The sequence below is a fragment of the Rousettus aegyptiacus genome, unplaced genomic scaffold (genome assembly GCF_014176215.1).
Source record: "Rousettus aegyptiacus isolate mRouAeg1 unplaced genomic scaffold, mRouAeg1.p scaffold_m13_p_6, whole genome shotgun sequence".
Taxonomy (NCBI): Eukaryota; Metazoa; Chordata; class Mammalia; order Chiroptera; family Pteropodidae; genus Rousettus; species Rousettus aegyptiacus.
The window spans coordinates 88,685,812-88,711,541 of NW_023416309.1; the positions used below are offsets into that span (position 1 = coordinate 88,685,812).

Sequence of the window (25,730 nt, forward strand, 5' to 3'; positions counted from 1 at the left end):
ATTTTTGGACTCCCTGTGTTTTAAACAGGGAAGAATAATTCAATTTCCAGAAAGGCAGTTGAAAAGGTAGAGCTATAGGTTGCCTAAATTTGAAGTCACTGCAATACTCATGAAGAGCTAGAGTAAAACAATAAAAATTTTCTATTTCTTTTGAAGCCGAGTAAGGTCAAAATATGTAATAACCATCTTGAGTGGGAAACACGAACTGAAAGCTGTATTAAAAGCAAGTGACTGTGAGAGAATCTTGTGTCTCCTGAGACAGGGTCTCCTTATTGTCTTTATAAAAAGAAATGAGAATTATATGTTTTAATTCAAATATGAATAAAAGCAGGACTTTCTCACAACTTGCCAATGCTCTGGAAACTACTTTTGACACTTCTGACTTTTAAACTAGATAAACATACTATACAGATATACATATGTATGACATGTAGAGAGAGTTAAGTGTTTGCTAAATTACATACTAAAATGTTATAAATTATTAAAACCTAAAATTATTTAGGCAATGGATGAGTAGTATACAAACAATGTCTTTCACTGAAGGAAATCTGTTTACTGGGGGAAGTTGTTTCCTAAACCAAATTTACTAGCATGTTTCTTAACATACTTAACTATAACTTCAAAATTATATATTTCCATGTGCTGAAAATATAAAAACCTAAAGTCAAAATAGCTTGACTTTTTTAAATTATAAAAAGTTTATACATTAAATCAAATGATTTAGATTTTAAATAATTTTCAGACTCAATGAATTCTTAAACCAGATTATCAAGTTGCTCTAAAAAAAATAAATAAATAAAACAACCGTGCTTCTGAATATAAAAATTCTAAATGCATTAAGCAAATCAACAATGAAGCTCTAATAACTCAAATTCCTCAGTTCTGTTCTAATTGCTACAAGGGAGCTAGAATATAGGGGAACTCAGATTTATAATAAAAATAGAAGGAGAAGATGAAAATACATAAACTATGTGTAACAGTATATAACAACTGAGCTTTATGTAGTATACGTATTGGTACTCAGAGAACAGAGATAAATAAAGATAACTTCTTATGTATAGTTGTGAATCTCTCACAGTGTTAAGTATAATTCAGGAACTCAGCAATTGTTTATAAAATAAATGAACCGAGAGGTCACAAAGGAAAACCAATTTTAAAAGCTACAATGAATATATTTATTAACTACAAAGAGAAAGAAACTACAGTGGAGAAACCGGGAAAAAGCCAAATTAAACAAATGTCAAGGTAAACATCACCAATAAAACCCATTGATATCATGAATCCTTCAACATGATGCACTGAGGACACAACATCCTTTCTGTGGTACCTTGCCAAAAATGCATAACTTCTTTCCAAACATAAGAAATTATCCAATAAACTCAAATTTAGAGAATGCTATAAAATAACTAACCATTACTCATCAAAACTATCAAAGTCATGAAAAGCAAAGAAAGACTGAGCAATTGTTACGGATTAGAAGGGACTAAGGAGAAATAACAACTAAATGAAATACGAGATTCTGGATAAGATCCTGGGACAGATAAGGACATTAGTGGAAAATCTGGTAAAATTTGAATACGTAAGGAAGTTACTTTAATAGTATTGCAGCAGGGTTTGTACCATGGTTGAATAAAATATTCACATTAGGAGAAGTGAGGTAAGGAATATAAGCGAATGATATACCATTTTTGCAACTTTTCTGTAAACCTAAAACTAGTTCAAAAACATCTTTAATAAATAAAATTAAAAGCTATAGTGGGAATGCATAACAATACCACAGGTAATAACACTTCCAAGACCATTTACAATAATGCAAAAAAAACCTCTGAAATACTTAGGTATAAATCTAACAAAACACATATAGGATATATCTGTGCCGAAAACAACACAATGCTGATGAAAGAAATAAGATAAAATAACTGGAGAAAATAGTATATTAATGAATTGAAGATTTAGCATAGTAAAGATGTCAATTATCTCAAAATTGATCTGAAATTGGTTTCATGAAATTCCTATCAAAATTCTAACAGGATATTTTTGTAGATATGATAAGTTGTTTCTAAAATTTATATTAATGAAATCAATATAATACTGCATATCGATTATAATTAAAAAATTTTTTTAATAAATAAAGTATATGAAAAGGCAAAGAAATTAGAATAGCTAAAAGAATTTTGAAAAAAAAGAATCACGTTATCCATTTTAAGACTTATGTAGATAAAAGTAACAAAAGACAGTGGTATTGGTAGAGAGATAGACACAGAGGTCAATAAAATAAAGAGTCCAGACAAAGACTCACACATGTACACAAAACTAACTTTTGACACAGGCATAAAAACAATTCAATGAAAAAAGAATAGTTTTTTTTCTTTAAAAACAAATGACATTGGGACAATTGGTGATCTATAAGCAAAAATGAACCTTGACCTAAACCTCACAATTTATATAAAAATGAACTCCAAATGGATCATAGATCTAAATATAATACTATAAAACTTTTAAAATATGAGAAACTCTTTGTGAAATGCAAATTAAAGCCACCATGAGATACTACTACGTACCTATCAGAATGGCTAAAATAAAAAATACTAACTATACCGTATTAGGTTCAAGAGTGTCCTCTGAAAATTCCTGTCTAGCTGAAACCTCAGGACATGATCTTATTTAGAAGGAGGGTCTTTGCAGATGTAATTTATTAAGATGAGGTTATACTGGATTAGGGTAGACCCTAAATCCAATGTCTGGTGTTCTTATAAGAAGAGCATAGGAACCCACAGAAACACAGAGCAGATATACACACAGAGAAAGATAGAAAGCCATATGAAAGACAGGCAGAGATTGGAGCTATGCTGCTACAACACAAGGAACACCAACTACTACCAGCACCTACAAGAAGCTAGGATAGACACATAGGACCGTTTCTTCCTCAGAGCATGGCCCTGCCAACACCTTGATTTCTGACTTCTAGCCTACATTACTGTGGGAGAATAAATTACTACTCATTTGTAGTAATGTATATGGCAGCCCTAGGAAACAAATACAAATACCAAATGCTGGTAAGGCCATGAAGCAATAGGATCTCTCATACGTTGCTGGTGGGAATATAAAATGAAGCTGTGACATACTTTCTACATACTCGGAATGTAAAGTGACATACTCTGGAAAGCTGTTTGGCAATTTCTCAGCGATCACACTCCTGGGTATTCACCCCAGAGAATTAAAAAGTTATATTCACACAAAAACCTGTATGAAGCTGAAAGCAACCCAAGTATCTTGCAATGGATAAAGCTGTGGTGTATCCCTATAATAAAATATTATCATCAATAAAATTGAATGAACTATCGATACACATAACAGTGTAGATGGATATCAAGGACATTATGCTAATGGAAAAAAATCTCAAAAGGTCACATATTATGATTCCATTTATATAACATTCTTAAAATGACAAAATTATAGTGCTAGAGAATGGATTGGTGGTTTCCAGAGGTTAGTGTTTGGGAGTACCTATAAAGGGGCAGCATGTGAGAGTTTCTTTGGGAGTTCTGTACCTGAATTGTGGCGATTAAATGAATTTATATATGTGATAAAATTTCATAGAAATATACAACAGAAAACAAGTTTAAAAAAAAAAAGGAGTACATGTAAAATTTGGTAAAATCCAAGGTTAGTAGTTTAGTTAATAAACAGTAATGTACAAATGTCAGATTTCTGTTTTTGATCATTATGCTAATGGTTATATAATTTATTCAGCCTACAGTTCTCTTTTGGTATCTTAAGGAAATGTATATATACAGATGCAGATTGTAATAAATTTGCACCTATTTGCACTCATAAATTTTGGACTTTTTATTCCCATTATTTACATTTATTGGTAGAAATGTATACTTCAGAGGCTCAGTCAAGAAAGTAGACTTGCCTGGTCTGGTCTTGTTTTCCATACTTTTACTGATGTTGCCCAATTTGTGTATCAGGAATATGGAGATAATTGTTGTCACTGGGGGAAGCTGGGGGAAGAATATATGTGAATTCTCTGTACTACTTTTGCAACTTCTATAGGAGTCTAAAATTATTTCAAAATGAAAGTTTTAAAAATTATTTTCACTTTATTATGCAGAGTAAATTTAACTTTTAACCTACTACCCAAAGTTGTGCTATGATTACATGGAGGGGGGGGTGGGGGCGGTGCCAGGGATAAACGGTAGCAGGAGTTGTATAAGACAGTTAAATCTTTACCAAAATGTAAAATGGAGTTACTATCTAAAATTGAAAAAGCAAGAAACAGCAAAAGAAACATTCTTTAGAGACATAGAGGTAAATCCCCGAAGAAACAACTTAAAGAATTAATAATAACTGCCTCTGAGAATTTGGGGATAGAGAAGAGACTGCTCTTTTTTTAGTTATCGCTTTACAGCATACTATTTCACTTTACAAAAAAATTTTTACACATGTATTGCATTGAGTAAAAATAAAAATTATTTTAAAGACCTACAGATTCTAATATTCTACTCCCAGATCTACTGTGTAACAATCTCTGGATAGATCTACGTGTTTTAATGGCCTTAAAAGGTTTTAACTGCTTAGTTCAGTTGGTTAAAGCATTAGCGTAAGATCATGGACTTAAATCCCGATGCAGGCTTTGTCATATTCCATGGATTCCAAAATGCACCCTCAATCGTAGCCAGCAGATTTAAATAAATACTGAACTTACTACAAAGGGGACCAAGAAAAAGATTTTAAATGGGTCAGCACAATCTATTACCACTACAAGAAAACCTTCTTAAAAGTATATAAAAACCAAACAGACAATAAGCTAGTACTGTTACTAGCTTAGTAAGTTACACTGACAAGTTGAAACTAATTTCTCTTGCAATATAAAATGACAGCAAGCAATAATTTTTATTATGTAATTGTATTAAATGTACCTTTAATGTACTGTCCTCCTTCAATATAGCTTATCTTTAAGGTTCTGCTGAATTTAGTTGCCATAACAACCTAAGTAAACCCTTTATTGCTTCAGACATCTGTAGCTATTTATAAAGCAACAGCTGGATCTGTCCAGCTAAATTTCTTTTATAAGACACTAGAGCAGTTTTCATTTGCTCTGAATAAACTTGAGAAAAATGTCAGGGACCACTAAAAGTAAAACATTTCTATATTTTAAATATAGAAATGTACTATAAACTATATAGAATACATCAGAAAATGAAAAAATATTGCATTTTTTTGCATTATTCCCTGAAGAAATATCTTGTTAACACAAAGATTTCTAAAACTGTCATTTTCTGAATTGAAATAGGCTTAGATATTTCAAATCGATTTCTTCTCTCCATAGTTAAAAAGTGCAAGACAGCCCACAAAGACATAAACACTGACATTTACTTTAAACAGCATTTATCAGGAGCTAAGGCAACATAAATTCATTTTTTAAAATACTATGGATATTTTACTACTGAATCCTTTTTCTTTTCAAAATGATTGTATTGGCTCCATTAAAATGACTAATAGTAATTAGACCACAGAAATGTTTATCTTCACTGATATGACTATTTGAGTATACATACTGGAAAAATGAAAGGGTTATTCTGCAGCATGTACCAGTTGATTGGCAGCTTTTTAGAGAGGCTCTGTGCCCTTGCTCAACACAGCACTCAGATTAAGGCTGCTCTAGTTAAGGCAATCTACTGTTGTTACTCACACAAAAAAAGTTTTAAAATAAATTTATCGACTGATTATTGTTACATATATTTTTGCCCTGGATTGAGATTTTCATCTATGTGCTCATCTCCTTTTAAGCTCCTGTAATTCACGTTTTAAAAGCATATATAGTATCTTGTACATCAGTATATTTTGGTGACAGCCTATTAATTTGCATAAAATTAAATTTCACAACTTGTTTATAATTAATCTAATCTATGTTGAATTTTATAATTGTTTTGTAATAATTAAAGAATGTACAAAAGACAATTTTCCAAGGAAAAAAAATTAAGAACAAAACAACCGGCAATCCAAATAGCAGAAGCAATATTATTTCCAAATTTCAAAGGATGACTATGGATGCATAAGAACCATTCCCCTATGTTCATTTTGATATAAAACATATCTAATTATTACATGAGATTTGTTTCCCTTTCACCTAAATCTTTCAGAGAATAGCATCATCACAATCCTTAGAAACCATTCCTGTGCCTGGAATTTCAAGTAAGTCTGCCTTTCATGCAAGTGCCCACGCGATTATTTTCCCATTACTTCCCCCCCCCCATTACTTTTATAGTTCCTTTCCTGCCCATTTCATTCCTTGAACAATTTACCAGAAGTGCTTACATGACAGGAATATGCCCATTTCAGCTTCTCGTCAACCAGACACAATTCTCCTAGTGTGACAGAAATGAGAGAATAAGACTTTATTTTTATATTTTGTCTTTACAGTTTATAAAATGCTCCCATGAACTATATTATCTGATGCACAAATAATTTTTTGACATAGGTAAGAGAGATATTACTCTCATTTTGAAAATCAGAAAAAATTAGGCTGGAAGGGTTTGCCCTGGGTCAAATAAGAAGAGCAAGAATAATCAGAACTCAGCCCTCCTGACATACCTTTCTCACAATGCTCTGCTGCCTCACTATTTTATAAGTAACAAGAGGAAAAAGTGGGGCAACTGATTTTGGCAGCCTGCGGTTGTTACAGACCCTGAACAACAGAATCAATTACAATCTACATTCTCCAACAGCCAAGTCCTGGCAGTATGGCAGACCTGTCTGATAGCATAGCTTTGATTATCAACCAGAAGCTTAAATTTATGATTGTTATAATTAGAATTCCGCTACAGAAAAAAAAAAAAAGCACATTGTAGTCCAAAAAAAACCCCACCTATTAGATACAAATTCTCACATTTTCGATTCATGGCCAATCAGTGTTTAAAATATGAATTATCTCAATTCAAAGAGCAAGTTTACAAATGCCTGAGGGCTTCACCTTTAGGAATGTGAACACATTCTATTTTTAGGAAATGCTTAAGGCCAGTATAAAGCCAGAACAGAAGGGGAATAATAGAAACTGGCTCCACCTTTGACATTCTTCCTACCAGCTAACAATATAGCAAACACCTATTAAGTTGTTCTAACTCTAATTATTAGCTAAACCCATAACAAAATCAGAAACAGGCTCATATTCCCTCTTCCTCTGGGGGAGATTCGGGATTCTATTCCCCCCAACAAAAAGAAAAAAAATCATATTTAGCAACTACACTTTCAAGTGAACAACCCACACTGCTGTCCATGTTTTATAATGTCTGCCCTCACTCATGTGCTTGTTTATCTCATTCAGGACCATGTTTCAGTGGCTTCTTTGATCTATTTTCCACTTTTTTTTTTCTTTTTGCTGTTGTTACCATATCACCTGCATTATTTTATCTTTGTTTCCCCATCTCTCTTTGATAATTCTCATCTCTACTGAGCTGTCTTTGTCTTCTGCCTGTCAGATTCCTTCGTGACATTGCCATCTCAATTCTCACTTAAAGCCTTGCCTTTATCAACCACTCATGTTTCAAAATGCCTTAAAATGATCTTTTCACTTGATCTCCTTTCAAAATCTCATTACCTTGATGCATCTCGGTTAGTATTAGAAAAGCTAGTTTATTAAACTAGCTCACCCTAAAAGGTGCATAACTCTTGAATAACTGGTGTCATTTCAGAGAGAATGGGGAATAAATACAAAAAAAGACAATTCAGCCCACTCCCATCCCTGTCTCTAGCAAAGAGTAATGAAGTTAGCAAGCCTAGGAAAATCCTTTTACTAATTCCATGAACTCCCAAAATAAGTTCCCTTCATTGCTGAAGAGGACTTCCTTCAGTCATTCTATTTTCATCTCTTCTACTAGTTTCCTGAGGCCCTAATATTTGCTCTTCAATAGAGGGGATCACATTTCTATTACATTGGAAAAGTACCTACCCTTCCCTAAGCTAAGTTAAATCAAATATCTAGAGTGTAGGAATCTTCATATTAAAGTGAAACAGCTTCTTTTTCTAGTGAACTCCCTCCTCCTCCTCAGGTGACTATAAAAATACAAAGTTTAGCTGAAGAACCAACCCTATTATATACAAAATAACCATTTATATAAATTTTTTACGATTTATACTTTAAACATCATACCTTAGAATTAGAATCAAGCTCATCATTAAATGTTTCAGATTAAGTTGTGTTTTATTTTATAACAACACAAAATTTGGTATGTATTCACCCTTCATAGTTTGTTATGCACATAGCACAGTAATCTGTTCACTTAAAATTAGGACTATTGCTACTAACCCTTAAATATGACTTACATAAGTAATTTCCTTTATTCGTAATATACTTTAAATATATGTATTTTTAAATATTTGTTTGTATACCTAAATGAGATAGCTGAGCACACGGACAATAATCCTGTTGTGCTTGCAGCACGACATGGACACCAGAATGAAATAGCAGCTACTGACGAGAACTCAAAATGGAATAAAGCCTTAAACATAAGACCTGAAACCATAAAACTCCTATAAGAAAAGACTGGGGAAAAGCTGCTTAAGATTGGTCTTAGCAATGATTTTTTTGGACATGACACCAAAAGTCCAGGTAACAAAAGCAAAAATAACGAATCAAATTAGAAAGTTTCTGAACAGTAAACAAGGAATGAAATGAAAAGACAACCTACTAGAAAAGGAGAAAATATTCGCAAGTCACATATCTGATAAGAGGTTACTATTTCAATGGACTGTTTCCCAGTCATAAGAAAAGATGAAATACCGCCATTTGAGACAACATGGAAGTATCTTGAGATTACTGGCTAAGCAAAATAAATCAGACAGACAAAGTTGAGAACTATACAATTCTACTCATAAGTGGAATATAAAAATGAAAACAACAAATGAACAAGAAACAGAGACTCATAAACACAGACAATAGTTTAATAGTTACCAGAGGGAAAAGGGGGAAGGGGAAGGTGTAAAGGGTAAAGGGGGTCAAATATATGGTGAAGGAAGAAAATTTAACTTTGGGTGGTGAACACACAATGCAATATACATATGATATATTACTGAATTGTACACTTGAAACCTATACAAATTTATTAATCAATGTCACCCCAACAATTAAAAAAATAAACAAAAAATAAAGAAGCTAATATTCAAAATATATAAGGAATTCACACAATTCAATAGCAAAAAAACAACCTAATTCAAATGGGCAAAAGACCTGAATAGACATTTTTCTAAAGAAGACATACAGATGGCCAGCGGGTATATAAAAAGATGTTTAGCATAACTAAATAGCAGGGAAACGCAAATCAAAACCACAATGAGATATCACCTCACACCTGCTAGAATAGAAATTTCATCAAAAAGTCAAAAGATAACAAGTGTTAGCGAGGATGTGGAGAAAGGGAAATACTTGTGCACTGCTGGTGGGAATGTAAATTGGCACAACCATTATGGAAAATATGGAGGTTCCTCAAAAAATTAAAAATAGAAGTGCCATATAACCCAGAAATGGAATTGCAGCCAAAGGAAATCACATACACTGGAACATTATTTAGCATTATAAAAGAAGAAAATCCATCATTTGCGACAACACAGATGAACCTGGAGGACATGATGCTAACCCAGATACACAAAAACAAATATCACATTATCTTTCTTTTATGTGGAATCTTAAAAAAAAAGTCAATCTCATAGTAACAGAGAGTAGAATGGTAGTCACCAGAGGCTGGGGGGTATGGGGGAAAAGGAGATATTGCACAAAGGACAGAAGCTTTCTGTAATAAGATTAATAAATTCTGGAATCCTAATGTACAGCATGGTGACATCAATGATAATGCAATGTATACTCGAACTTTGCTAAAAGAGTAAATCTCAAGTGTTCTTTCCACACACACACAATAGTAACTATGGGAGGTGATGGATATGGTAATCATTTCAATTGTGATCGTTATTTTATAATGTATATCAAAACATCATATTGTATACCTTAAATATATAGGCAATATACATTTTTACTTGGCAAAAATAAAACTATTTTATTTTTTATGGTGCCTATGGTTAATGAAATCCAGTAAGTTTCAGCTTTACGTTTTAATAGTAAGGCATATATATTTACATTGTGTGTTCGCCCCCCAGAATAAATAAAATTTTAAAAATTAAAATATGGTCATTGACGTGTATTCAGCCACCGTTTTATTCAGCTATTTTGTCAGTGTTTTCAAGTCATATATACATATATTTCCTATTTGTAGCCTAATAGGTGCATTCCTTAGTACAGTAATCACATTTTGTACAACTGAATCCCAAGTAATTTGAAACAAAATAAAGCACATTTATCCACATTAAAATGGGTCCTAAAAGAAAAAGGGGGGGTCCTGTACTTAGTTTTAACACGTCATATGTATTTTCTTTACACGTCATATGTATTATCTTTAATCTTCCCAGCAATCCTGGGAGGTAGTTACATCTAATCTCATTTTTCTGATGAGGAACTTGAAGTTTGAAAAGTTAACTACCTTGATCAAGGTCACATAATTAGTAAGTGGAGCCAGGATTAATTCCAAGTCTGTCTAATATCAAAATCCATGCCCTTTATCATTTATATTGTTATACTGTTTGCCACATATTCAAGAAAAAAAATGTGTAATTGGAAGTATATCTATGGAAAATTAAGGGGCACAGATCAACAACCATAACAGTTATAAGATTTCATCATCTTATTTGATGAGGATTTATAAAGAGAAAACAGATTTTGACAGTTATTCACCAAAGATTTACTGATCATTTATTATGAACCAGGCACTGTTTGATGATTCCTGTCCTTACAGAGCTTACAAAAAGAGGTTCTTCCAGGATGCAAGGAAGTTTCAAGTAAGTAGAAGAGAGGTACTACAAAATAACAGACTACAGAATGGAGCTGGTAACCATCAGTAGTAAATTTTACCCAAGACCTAAGTGATTTAATTATCATTGGCTCCTATGCGGGTTGCCAGTACATAAAATACTAAGAAAATAGTGAACTCGAGGGCTATATTAAAAGCTTACACCTGTATATAAAAATATACACATTTCTATAAATTAAAATCTAATTTTATACCTGTATCCATACAATAGTAATATTAAGTGTTTTGGGCTCGTCTTTATTATAAACACCTTATATATATATCAATATATAGCTATATATTACCTTTGTCAGTGCCAACAAGTAGCCAGTTTTTGGGTAAAGATGTTCTGAAGTACATAAAATCTACTACTTGTTACTTGTGTGACCTTAAGCAACTTATTTAATCTCTCTGTGTATCTCAAGTTTCTCCCCTATAAAATAAAGATAATAAGAGGTCCTATCCCATATAGGTCATTGGCAAAGTTAAATTAAATAATATGTTTAAAGTACTTAGCACAGGGTCTGGCACACAGTGAGTACTCAGTAACACTTAATTGTTATTAACTACTGTTTTTTTTTCCCTGTTTTTTATTATTTACTTTTTAAGTAAGGTACTGATAATAAACTAGATAGAATACAAATTTAACTTTAGAAAAACACTACAGTTTATTCTTATTGGAAAGCATATTTTCTAGGAGATAAGCAAAATGTAGTATTTTATTACCATACAAGCTTCAGAATGCTTGAGAATCCTGTGTTAACTAGTTTGAGAAGTAACATAATTTATTTATAGCATGTTTCACTTTCTGGAATGGAAGAATTTTTCCAGCTTCTCAGTGCATGTATGACAAAGAAATCAATACTTAAAATTTCAAATTTAGAAAAATGAAAAACAAAAAAATACTAAAAGCCGAGTCTAAACATGTTACTGTCCCCAAATGATAACATATTTGTGAAATTCCAAGACATTTTCATATATAAAAATGAAAATAGTAAACATTTTCAAAATAAGGTAATAAGCCTTCCAAAACTATCTGTTAAAACATAATGTATGGTGCAATCACTGTGGAAAAGTTTGGCAGTTCCTCAAAAAGTTAAACATAGAATTATTATATGATCCAGAAATTCTACTCCTAGGTATATACCCAAAAGATTAGAAATCAGGAACTAGAAGAGATCATTTGTACACCAATGTTCATAGTAGCATTATTCACAATAGACAAAAAGTGGAAATAGTACAAATGTCCACTAACAGATGAATGGATGAACAAAATGTGATATACAAATACAACAGAATATATTGTTCAGCCATTAAAAAATGAGTCTGATACATGCTAATATAGATAAGCTTTAAAACATTATGCTAAGTAAAATAAAAAAAAATAGAAAAGAACACATATAGCATGATTCTACTTACATGAATGAGGTACCCATAATAGGTAAATTCACAAAGATAGAAAGTAGAATAGATGTTTCCAGGGGAAGGCGGAATACATAGTTATTGTTTAATGGGTACAGAGTTTCTGTTTGAGATGATGAAGAAGTTCTGATGATAAATAATAGTGATAGTTATACAAATTGTGAATTTATTTAATGCCACTGAAAGGTACATTTAAAAATAGCTAAAATGGTAAATTTTTTGTTATCTATATTTTACCACAATAAAAAAGTTTTTAAAAAATATAAAGTAGGAAGAATGTATAATATTATTATAGAGAGTAAAGAGAAGTAAATATTTTCAAATGCGAAAATAGGAAATCCTTTATTCTACACTTAAATTTATAACTATAAAAAATTCTTTTAATATTGATTGAGAGCAGGAGAACAGAATTATAAATGGCAGTTCAATATCATATCTTTTCAAGACAATGATTAGAATAATATATTTAAAAGAGCAATTAACTTGGAGTTCCTCACCCAAGACTCAAAAGCAATGTCAAAGTCAGCCCTAGTAAATAATCAACATTTGATTGACATTGTCTAATATGAAAACTCTCAAAAAGACCAAGAAAAAACACCTCAAAAATACTCTTTGAAAGAAACAGCATTAACAAAGCTATCATTCATTAAGTAAAAGCAAGAGAAAGCCCAATTCTCCCCACCCCTGCTGGGGTAGTTCTAGTAGAACACATGATTTTTCTCAACTACCAGTTGTATTTCAAGAATGCAGTGGTGGTCTGAGAAAAACTATGTGGTGGGGATTAAAATCAGGACAGCACACTATGACATGCTAATTCTGCAGAGATCTAAAGCAGTATATACTCTCCAGATAAACATTCTCGTTTACACAAAGTAACAGAAATCACATGAGATGTTGAATAGTACCATCAATTTAGGCTTCGGGCTACCTACCATGTTGCATTTAAGACTGCCGGATACAGTAGTGCTTAGTTATAACAATGTCTCAACCACAATTTCCAGTGAACGCTGATTTTAAGGAACTCAAATCAATATTCATATACTACCACTCTAACTCACACACCTAATTATAGTTAATTTGGCAGAAGAGTAGTTTTTATTTTCCTACTGAGAATTCTGAAATTGAGGGCAAAGGTTTAAGCGGTTTACCCAAGAATTCAATGGTAATAACTTTAAAAGGGAAGAGAGTATGAACTTCTTTCATTAAGCATCCACATGTACTAAGCTAGAATATTTGTGTTATAAATATTTCTTAAACCCACCTGTGCCACAACTGTTATTTATTCCTTAAACCCACATGTGCCACAATTGCACAACCCAAGGGTGCGCCACTCACATCCTGGTCTATGTTGAGGACAAGCAAACTTCTGGCTGTGAGTCAAAGCTGGCCCAACACCTGTTTTGGGAAGTGAAATTTTATTAGAATACAGCCACACCCATTTGTTTACATATTGCCAATGCCTATTTTTGTGCTACAGCAGCAGGGTTGAGCAGTTGTGACAGCTAGCTTATGGCCTGCAAAGCCTAAAATATTTATTATCTCACCCTTTACAGAAAAAAAATTAGCCAGTCCCTGGTCTATGTGAATGCCGCCCCTGGAATAATGTGGTGCACAGACTACGCAACAGCCCTGAAACAAACTCCCGAAGAAGGTATATTCATACTTGATAGATGGAAAAACTAGTACTCAGTAATATCAAGCAATATGTCTAAGGTTATGTAGGTTTTAAGTGACAAAGTCAACTTTCAAATCCAGATCTTTGCACTAAATCACACAAGACTATATATATATTGGGGGTACTAACAATACCTCCAACAGCTGTTCTTATAAGTTCCAAATATGCACATGAAAATATTAGAGAAACATTAGTTGTTATTAATAATATTACAGAGTAAAAATTAAACACATATAGTTTGGCTTTGTCTTTGTTCTTCTTTACTCTTCTACAAAATTGGGGCTTTAAACATGCATGCCTCTGTATTTACCAGTCCCTCAAAATGATATCCTCACACTCCTATTCCCAACATCTTCCATCTATCCAAATGCTGCTCCTTTAAGAATCGACTTTAATGCCACATTCTTAGAGACACTTTCTCTGATTCTCTAATCAATCCTCATTGCTCTTTCCTATATTCCCCTACAGCATGTTACTGAGAACTGTTTACTTGTTTCATTCTATTTTCTATTATTTACTGATCTATTTCTCCCACTGGATTTTATATTAAGAGACTATTTCTTATTCATCCTTATATTCACCTGAACCTTTCTTCCTTACCAGTTTCTATGAAAGTTCCTTGTATGTCGTAAATATACACTGAATTGGACTCCCTGACACAGTACACCTAGTTCTGCTCCATGTTCCAATTTGTTGCTGGGTCACCTCCAGATCATTGTCCACTGCTCAAAAAAGAGGAAAGCTTAAAAAAAAATATCTCTTTTAAATGAAATATATACAGAAATTTTAATTTCTACAACATTCAGTATAATATCCAATGCTTTAAATGTGAACTCCATAATTTAATAATTTTTCTTTAAAAGATTAACCAATCTTTAAAAGGTTTACCAATAGAATTTATTTCTTCATTTAATCTTTAAACCAAATTGTTCATATGCAAATCCTCTCAAATAAACACAATGTTCTAACTCTCCGATGCTGGCAGCAGAATGTGTTCACATGAACAACCCCTACTGTCCTGGCAAGAATGATAAGATTAGCTAATTACAGTAGTCTCCTATATCTATTTTAATTGGGATAAGCAACAATCTGGATATATGAAAAAGCAAATGCCCCAGAAAGACATCTTAAGATTTTCCCACAAAGATGGAAGTCCCACCAAGTCAGCTTAAATTTAACTTTTCTCTACCATGTTCACAGTTCTTCTATGGTAAAGAAATGCCAAGTTGTGATGTTTTCATGAGAAAGAGGCTAAGACGATCCCATTGTAAAAGCTAGCCAAGATAAAACTATTTTAAGTTGGAGCCTAAAGTTTGACGAAAAGAGGGCGGAAATATATACACAAATAGAAGACAGTCTCTGCTACAAAAGAGCTTGGGTTTTCTTCCGGGGAGAAAAAGTAAACATATGAAATATCTTGACAATGATGAACATTATATCTTATAGGCAGTGATCCAATATATTTCTCTCATTTCACAAATTTTTATGGCTACTGTCTTAAAAAACAAAAACACACACACAAATATGCAACATCATTTGGGCCTTAACATTGAGCCACAGGAATCGAAGGAAAAAAGATTATTGTTCATCTTTCATGAACTGTATTCCACTTGCTTCTGAAAGGACTTGAGAAAACCGTCAGAGTAAAACAATCTGTGCTATTTGTGATTAAAATAAAATATATACCTCGAACAAGGCTGAAAAGTAAATATATCACCTGAGGTGAGTAGATTATATTCAGACTAAAAAAAAAGAAATGTCATACTCTTCTACCATTTTTAATGACAGAATGTAAAACTAAAATCAAACACATATTTTGCTATGAATTCAGCATCATAAACATGCTAAACAGACTATATTAGAACTCCTCATTCTTAGGGTTTAGAGAGTATAAAAAAATAAAATGAAATTCTGAGATATCCATCATGCCTTTAACTTTCACCTTTCATCTTTTAATGACAAAGGATAACAATGTTAATAAATTTTTTTCTTCTCCAGTTAATGAACTGCAAAAATAAAATTGTATCATTAAAGGGACAGCACAAATTCTTTCAATTTATACCTGCGAATCAATATTATTAGGAACATCTTATGGACACAGGTAAAACAGGACACTTCAGTTATATAGATTCCCACAGTTTAAGACAAGTTATATAAAAAGGTCTCCATTTTTTCCAGTTAATTTTATTCTGATTGTACAATATATAAAAATTTCAACAGATTTTGAAGATGAAAGACAATTTGATTGCTAAGAGGATTCACTTTTGATAAGATAGTGTAAAGAATAAATTCTAAATTTCTATTTCAAAAGGCAGAGTTTCACTTTAGGCTGCTATATAGATACACTACTTCTCCTGTTTTTTTCCTAACTAACTTAAAATATTGCATATCTTCTATTTCAGGCAAATGGAATACTAATTTACCCTGAAAAAAAACAAAACCTCAATATAGGTCACCTAAAAATGCTGGCTGACCTATGAAGGTCACTTTGAGATAAAAGACAAATGCATAATCAAAATGACAAAACACAGGAAGCAAGTCACTGTGGTTAAGGGTCAGCAGAAATATAAATGCAAGACTCGGACCCACAAAGACAGTGTATATAAAAATATGCCTTAGAAGACTCTATTCAATGGACAGAGAGATTTGAAAAGGAACCTCAAAGAATTTCTAGAATCTGAACATGTAATAAAATTACAAATTTAGTGGACAGGTTAAGCAGCAGGGTTAGGTGAACGTGAAGTGAGAATTTACAGTTTGCACTAGAGGGCAGATCTGAAGAATTTGTTCAGATGCAAAATGGAAACAGAGATGAAGTTAACAGAAAAGGAAGAATCCAGAATGTGAGAGAGTCTACCAAAAAATGATCTGGCTTCCTCAACGAATAGGTGGCGTAAGTAAGTAAGTAAATAAATAAAGTGATAGGGAATCGCTAGAGATCAAAAGATTTAAGAGATTTATCAAAGTAATTAATGAATGGTTTTGAATACTGCTTTGAATACTTACTAGATACTAGATGATACTACTAAATTGTACACCTGAAACTTACTGGATTTCATTAACCAATGTCACCATAATTTTTAATAAATAAATGAATGACTAGGTAGATAGATAGATAATCCAATAATCCAGGGGAGAAGTTAGATCAAAGTTGGAGGAAACGAAAAACAAGTTTGACCATATTGGTTGTTTTGGAGTCATTGTTCTATTCTCTTGACTTTAGTGTATTTTTAAATGTCCAAAATAAAAAAAAAAGTGTGTGTGTGTGTGTGTGTGTGTGTGTGTGTGTGTGTGTGTGTTTACTAGATTAGTAGTTGTATGGAGTCACGGGAAGGAACAAAGAGTGCCAATGGATAGTAAGGTTTCTTTTGAGGTGATGAAAGAGTTCTAAAATTGGAGCATAGTGATTCTTGGGCAACTCTGAAAATTTGCTAAAAAATCATTGAGCTACACACTTAAAATGGGTGAATTTTATGGTGTATAACTTATATATCAATAAAGCCATTTTTTAAATTGACATTAATCCCCCCCTCCTCTTCCTTATATACTCCTAGAAATAAATTTAAGAGTATGAGAGCTCTATAAAGAAAATTATTAAATTTGATTGAAAGACATTAAAGACCTAAATAAATGGAGATTTATTATCTTCATGAAAATTCTATTCAAAATGGTCTAGAAATTCAAAGTAATTCAATATATAAGTTCAATAACAATATAGCAGGATTTCTCTTAAGACTTAACAAGTTAATCCTAAAGTTTATAATAGAAGAATGAAGGGTCACGAATAAACAAAACATTCCTGAGGAACACTCCTGAAGAAGCTGACCCTATTAGACTTACTTTAAAACTAAAGAACAAAGCTGGTGCACTTATAAACAAATTTAAAATAATAGAGAGCCTAGAAGTAGGCCCATGAAAATATGAACACTCAATAAAGGTGGCATTATAGATCAACGAGGACATACATATCTCTCTCTCTCTCACACACACATACACACACACACACACACCCTAGGAATAAAAATGCTAGATCAAAGGGTTGTACCAGTTGAGATGTCCACCAGCAGTGTATAAGAGTTCTTGTTTTTTCTGCATTTTGTCAATATTTGGGATGATCCAATTCTTTAATTTCTACAAATTTGGTAGGTGTAAAAAGTTTGTTTCATTGAGTTTATAATTTGCATTTCTTTGATCTCTAATGAAATTGAGCATCTTTTAAATATGTTTCTTAACTATTCTTTTCGCTTTGTAGAATGCCTTTTCCTGTTATTTGTCTATCTATAGAGTTGTCTTTTCCTTATTGATTTGTGGGAGTTCTTTCCTTTATCAGTTATATGTGTTACATATATCTTTTCCCATTCTATAGTTTTTCTTTGTGCTTTTTAACATTCTTTTTTAATTGAGATATAATTCACATATTATAAAGCTTATTCATTTAAAGTATACAATTCAATGGTTTTAGTATATTCAGAGTTCTACAACCATCAGGTGATTTTCTCGCCTGACAAAATTAGCCAAAAAGCATATTTTCACTTTATATACCAACCACTGCTTAAATATTACTTACATTTAAAATTGAGCAACTAAATATTATATTCAATTCAACTCAGTTGTTTATTGGGTGGCTACTATGTATAAGGTGCTCTAAAATGTATAACAATAATATACAAGATATAGTTCTGACATTCCAGAATTAGAGGGGAAGCCTAACAATCAAGTATGTTCACTAAAACATTCTTTTTAGGGTAAAAAAAAAAACTATAAAAAATATCAAACTTATACAAAAACAGAGAGAATAACAGAGTAAACCAAGTTCAACAACTACCAACATAAAACATTTTCTGATGTTGCTGCAATCAGGAGCTATCAGCATTCACTGTAAGATCTGAAGACCTCCCATAAAAAGTCCTTCTTAAATTTTTTCTGTTTAATATAACCATGACGGTAACAAAGTAGAAAACATAAAATAATGTGATTAGGCTATCCTGCAGTGGCTACTTTCATATTCCTCTACTTCCTCATCTCTCATTCCTGTATTACAAATCCCCCAAAAGACCTAGTGTGACAAACGCTGCATTCAGAGGGAGGAGAAAGGGAAGTAGTTGAATAAGCAACGGCAAGACTGTCATTAGCACACAGAGGAAGAGCAAAAGGCTGGAAACTCACACACTGAGTTTTTCCCCATCACATTTTTTAAACCATTTATTAGTAGAAAAAGAGATCTAATTACTCTTTCAAATCAATCCCCATCGTGTCAACAATAAACTTTTTCCATCTATAGCCCTCTTTCCACATATTTTACATTTCTGATCATATTAATTTTCTCAGCAAAATTATAGTAATAAAGACAGATTTGAGTCGATTGATATAAATCCCAATTCTGCTGCTACAAGCTACATGACATTAGCAAGTTATTTCCTGATGTTTGTTTACTTACCTGAAAAATGGAGACACTTTCTACTTTCAGAGGGCGGCTAAAAGAGTTAAGTAAAGTATGCAGAGTATTTGGTATATAGTAAGTCCTGAGTCTCCTTTTTTCTCATGTCTTGTCAGGAGGCACTTACCTTGACCAATTAATATATAAAAATTATCCCTACTTGGAATGAACAATTCATTTTGCTTCAACTATATACATATGTATATGATAAAAAACCTTATCTTTGAATCATTAAGAATATCTCTAGATTATCTTTACATTTTCCAAGTTTTATTAACATAAAGCACATAAAATAAACACAATTGAAAATCATTAATTAAGCCAATTAAAAATTAACATTGCAACTTTTAGTTTACTATTAATAAAGTATGACATTTTAAATCTTTAATAATAATAAGCACTTGCCATAGGCCAGGCACTGTGCTAAGTGCTTTGCATATAATTTGATCATTTAATGCTCATAATAACCCTATCACTATTTCATAAATGAAGAAGCTGAGGCTTTAAGAAGTTACCTAAATGGTACAATGCTCTTTTGGACCAAGTCCAGTGCTACTTTGGCAGAGCTGGCATAGGTCTATCTGATAGTAGGTGCTTGTTCATGATTATTCATAATTACCCCATTATAATATCTCTTCTCCCTATCTAATATTTCCTTTTGGTGGCTATGGAAACACAAGGAAAACTCTGAACAGTAAAAATTTAAAACTAGACACACACAACAATTTTTTTTTTAATAAAAGGCAAACCAGGACAATTTTCTTTAGTAATATAAAGTTGTATCTGAGATCCCCCACACTTAGCAGAATCTGACTCAACATTGTAATGTAAGATTTGAAAAGCTAGCAAACGTTTTTCTGGAAATAGTATGGGTGGTTTTGTCAAAAATAGAAAAACACCTAGGGCACTGTAGAAGGGAAAACACTCTGGTTTTCCTACTTTTTCTTGTTAAAAATTTATTAGCACTTCAGGGATATAGTAGAACCGAGTCCTATTTATTACATAGCTTAATAAATGTTTCATACTGTTTGGCATCATATAGTACCACTAGATTAAATGCATCTTTCTTATAGAAATGGCACCTTTCTTACCCTGATGAGATTTATTTATAGTTAGTAAACAATATTTCTAAACTCCAAAACTTAACACATGAACTGTTGCTGTCAAAATTATTACACTTAATATTTAGGAGTATGAAAAAAAAAACATTAAAAAATGGTCTTAGTTTTACATAGTTAACTTTTTTAAAAAATTATCCTGTGTGTTTTAAATTCTACCTTTCGCTTATAGAAAGAATAATTAGTGATGACTCACTTTCCAAAAGAGGAGGATAATTTTACATTTTTGTATAGCATTTTTTGACATATCTGCCAGAAAATGGGACTTAACACTAATACTAATAAGTATTTTGTGCATATTATACATACTTATTTAGTATTTTCCTTCCTGAAACTATGATTTTGGATACTGTTGTTTTTTTCCAAAGATGGCAAGATAAGCCAGTATGAAATAACAAAAAGAAAATGAAATAGTATAAGTACCAAGTATTTGAACTCAATTCATTCATTGCCTATATTAGAAAACAAGAAAATATATGACCTAAGGTTCAACCTTAAAAAAGAGAGAAAAATAAGAGCAGAGAAAACCCAGAATAAGTAAAAGGAAAGAAGTAACAAAGAACTATCATCAGTGAAGTACAAATCAGGAAACAATAGAGAAAATAAAGTCAAAAGCTGTGCTTTGAAAAGATCAACAAAATTGATAAAACTAATAAAATTGATATCCTAACTAAACTAGTCAAAAAATAAATAAATAGAACAGTAGTGTGAGACATGAAAGAGGATATCACCCTAGATTCTACGGGCATTAAAATAATAAAGTAATATTATGAACAATCTTATGCCAATAAGTTTGACAATTTAAACGAAACAGAAGAGTCTACGGCCATGCCACCCTGAACAAGCCCAATCCCATCTGATCTCGGAAGCTAAGCAGGATCGGGCCTGGTTAGTATTTGGATGGGAGACCACCTAGGAAGACCAGGTGCTGCAGGCCTACAAAATCAGGGATTGTAAACTGACAGGGTCCTTGCAATCTATGAGGTCAACCAAGGGGTCCCTTGCCTAAAAAAAATAAAGAAAATAAAAAATAAAAGAAAAATGAAATAGATGAATTTTCTGGAAAATACCACTTACTGAGACTTATATAAAATGAAATAGAAAATCTGAATAGCCCTACATCTATTAAAGAAATTGAATTTGTTATCAAAAACCTCTCCACAAAGAAAGCTCCAGGCCCAGAATGGTTTATTGGTTAATTCTATCAAACACTTAAAGAACATCAATCTTCTACAAACTCCTTCAGAAAATGAAAGAGAATACTTTTAAACATTTCATGAGTTCAACATAACCTACTAATAAAACCAGAGAATGTACAAAGAAAAAAGAAAAGGAGAGAGGAGGAGAGAAAAAGAGAAAAAAAGAAAGAGAAAGAAAGAAAAGGGAAGAGGGGAAGGAAAGAAAAAAAATTACAGGTTATTAATAAAGATGTAAACATCTAAAAATAAATTAGCAAATTGACTCTAGTAATATCTAAAAATATACCATGACTAAAGGAGGTTTATCCAAGGAATGCAAAGTTGGTTTAATATAAAAAATAAAAACCAATAAAGGTAATTCACCATATTAGCAGAATAAAGGACAAAATAATCATTTAAATGGATGCAGAAACAAAACGACAAAATTCAATATCCATTCATGATAAAAACTCTCAGAAAATCAGAAGCAGAATGGAAACTTCCTTAGCCTGACACAGGGCATGTAAAAAACATCTACCATAATACTTAGTGGTGACATATTGACATTTGTTCCCCCTAAGATCAAGGGCAAAGCAATCATGTTCATTCTTCTCACTTTCATTTAACATTGTACTGGTGGTTCTAGACAGTACAATAAGGCAAAGAGGGGAGAAAAGCATAAAGATTGAAAAGGAAGAAGTAAAACTGCCTGCTTGCAAATGATATAATTTGTTTACATAGAAAATCCTAGAAAATATACAAAACAATCACTAAAAAGAATAGTTGTATGTTGCAGGATACAAGATTAACATACAAAAATCAATTGCATTTTTTATTTTTATTTTTTATTATTATTTTTTAACACAGCAGCTGGTCTTCCTAGGTGGTCTCCCATCCAAATACTAACCAGGCCCAACCCTGTTTAGCTTTTGATATCAAATGGGATTGGGCATGTTCAGGGTGTCATGGCCATAGACCAATTGCATTTTAAGATATAATAGTAAGCAATTAGGAAAATAGTACTTTTTAAAATTATATTTACAATAGCTTCAAAAAATATAAATTAGGAATAAATTTCCTAATGAATAAAAGTCATGCAGGACTTCTACACTGAAAACTAAAAATACGGGATACATGTAATATTCATGGATTGGAAGAGTCAATATTAAGATTTCTATACTTCCCAAATTGATATATATATTTTTTCTCAATACAGTCTCAATCATATCCACACCAGAATACTGTGGAAGCAGACAACTTGATTCTAAAATCTATATGAAAATGCAGAAAATCTAGAAAATCCAAAGTAATCTTAAAAAAGGAAAAAGTTGAAGGACTTACATTACCTGATTTCAAGACTTAGGATGAAACTACAGTAATCAAAAGAGCATGGTCCTGGCGTACAAATAGACAAGTAGATCACAAAACAAGAGGAACTGAAAAAAACTATATTTATACAATCAACTGGTTTTCAACAAGGCACCGGAGCAATCCAATGACAAATGAAAAATCTTTTCAATAAATGGTACCAGAACGACTGAATATCCATATGAAAAAAAGTGATCCTCAGTCTCTACCTCACTTTGCATACAACAATTCGTAATGAATCAGAGATCTAGACATAAAGCTAAAAATCATAAAGTTTCTATAAGAAAACATAGGAGAATATCTTTATAACTTGGGGAGAAGCAAAGGTTTCTAATAGCAGGGAAGCAAAAACAATATGAGAAAAAACTAATATTCATCAAATTTTCAAAATTCTGCTCGCATTAAAAAACAGACAATTCACACAATATAAGAAAATATCTGCAAAACATATCCAACAAAGACTGGTCTCCAGAATAAATGACGAACTCAATAACAAAAAGACAACTCAATTTACAAATGGGCAAAACAGTTAAATAAATACTTCACAAAGGAAGTTATATAAATGGCTAATAAGCACATGAAAAATCCTCAACATCATAAGTCATCAGGGAAGTGCAAAAACCACAATGAGATACTATTATACAACCAGGGGAATAACCAAAATTAAAAAGACTGACACCACCAAATGTTGGTGAAAACATGAAGTAACTGGAACTCATACATTTTTGGTGGTCACATAAAATGGTATGACAAGTTGGGAAAACATCAAGCAGTTTCTTAAAAACTAAACGTATACCTAAATAATAACCCAGCATTTCTACTCCTAGGTTTTTACTTAAAGAGAAATAAAAGTATGTGTCCACAAAAAGTCTCACACAAGAATTTCATAGCAGCTTTATTCATGTCAAAAACTGGAAATAGCTCAGATGTCCATTAATAAGGGAATGAATGAAAAAACTGTGGTACATTCATACAACAGAATAATATTCAGAAAAAAAGAAAACTTCTTTGCAATAAAATGGATAAACCTAAAAAAAAAAAAAAAAGCTGTCTGAAAGAAGCCTTACACAAAAGAGTAGGTATTGTATTATTCTACTTATGTGAGGTTCTAAAAAAGGCAAAATTCATCTGTGGTAGAAAAAAGATGAGTGGTTCCTCTAGGAGATGTGGGTGGGGGCTAACTGAGAAAGGGCATGAGGAAAACTTCTAAAATCATAGGAATATTCTAATCCTGATAGCAGTTTGAGTTCTCAGATATATATGCATTTGTCTAAATTCATGAAATGGTATAATTAAGATTTATGGATTGTATTATATGTAAATTTTACTTAAAAAAATAAATGTTGAACTGTCATAAACTATTTGCTGCTTTAGGGATTTAGAGGCAAAGTCTGCAACTTTAAAATATAACCAAATATAAGGTGGATAGAAGGATTTTAAATGATAAAACGTGATAAAGCAAATATATAGTAAAACGTTAATTGTAGAATCAAAGTTGTGGGTATTCATTGTTCAATTCCTTCTACATTCTCTATGTTAAATGTTTATATAAATATTGAAGAGAAAAACAAAGTAAATAATACTTAATCAAAAGATAAAGGTCAATGTCAAGGTAAAGTCCCACAGACAATCAAAATGTAGAGCTGTTAAAAGTATTTAATTATTTAACATTTTTAAACATACTAAACTTTAACACAAGCTGAATAACTATAATTTAAAACTGATCTAGACTTGGTCTTAGGTGATACTTATAATGAGTATTTACAGCTTAAACACAGAACACCAAACTCAAGAATAACCATGTTGAAAAATTATCAACATTACGAATCTAAGTGGTGACAGTTCATATTTCAACTGTGATAATTCAAGGTATTATAACAAGAAAAGCTTAGATAAATTAAACATAACATTTCAAAAGCATTTAAAATGCATTATAAAATGTGAAATGTCAGTGCATTATATGCAACAGTGTAGACATATGTACACTACTTTATAAATCTACATCTACCTATAGGGAGAGATGGGTCATAGGAAGAAATTACCAAACAGGAAGAGAACAGGGACTTGAGGTAAAAAATGAAGGGAGTTAAGAAACCAGGAAAGTTCAAAAGAAGAAATAATAGAATCAAGTTCAAATGGAATAAAAAAATAGGAGAGCAAGAGAAAAAAAGAGGAGAGCAAAGAGTATATGCCAAGCTTACAGAATCATTAAATACCCACTAAAAAGGCAGTAGAAACATGAGGAACACTTGAAAAACTGTAAACAATCCATTATGTTAATAAGGTGGGGATATAGTGAGAGTCATGTCCTTGGAAACAAAAAGAAGCAAAATAAAAGCTCAGGGAATTACAAAAGGGGAGAGGGGAGGAAGGAGGAGGGAGGTAGATGGGGAAAAAGGGATCAAATATGTGACCCCAGAAAGAAATCTAACTATGGGAGGGGAACACATAATGCAATATATATATGTGTGTGCCTTACTGTTAAATTGTACACCTGAAACTTACTGGATTTCGTTAACCAATGTCACCAAAAAATAATTTTTTTAAAAAAAAGCTCAGGAAAGAGTGATATACTTAAATTTGAATCCTCCAGGAAGTTTCAGAGAGGAAGTAGACTTAAAATGGCTCCCAAAG

At 32.0% G+C, this 25,730-nt stretch overlaps 1 protein-coding gene and 1 pseudogene across 1 annotated transcript in view; one reads left to right on the forward strand and one right to left on the reverse strand.

Moving 5' to 3' along the window:
• PPM1E (protein phosphatase, Mg2+/Mn2+ dependent 1E) overlaps window positions 1-25,730 on the reverse strand; it is a 125,034-nt gene that overhangs the window by 74,452 nt on the left and 24,852 nt on the right. The gene's annotated exons all lie outside the window — the stretch shown is intronic.
• LOC118604305 lies at window positions 21,369-21,487 on the forward strand (annotated as a pseudogene).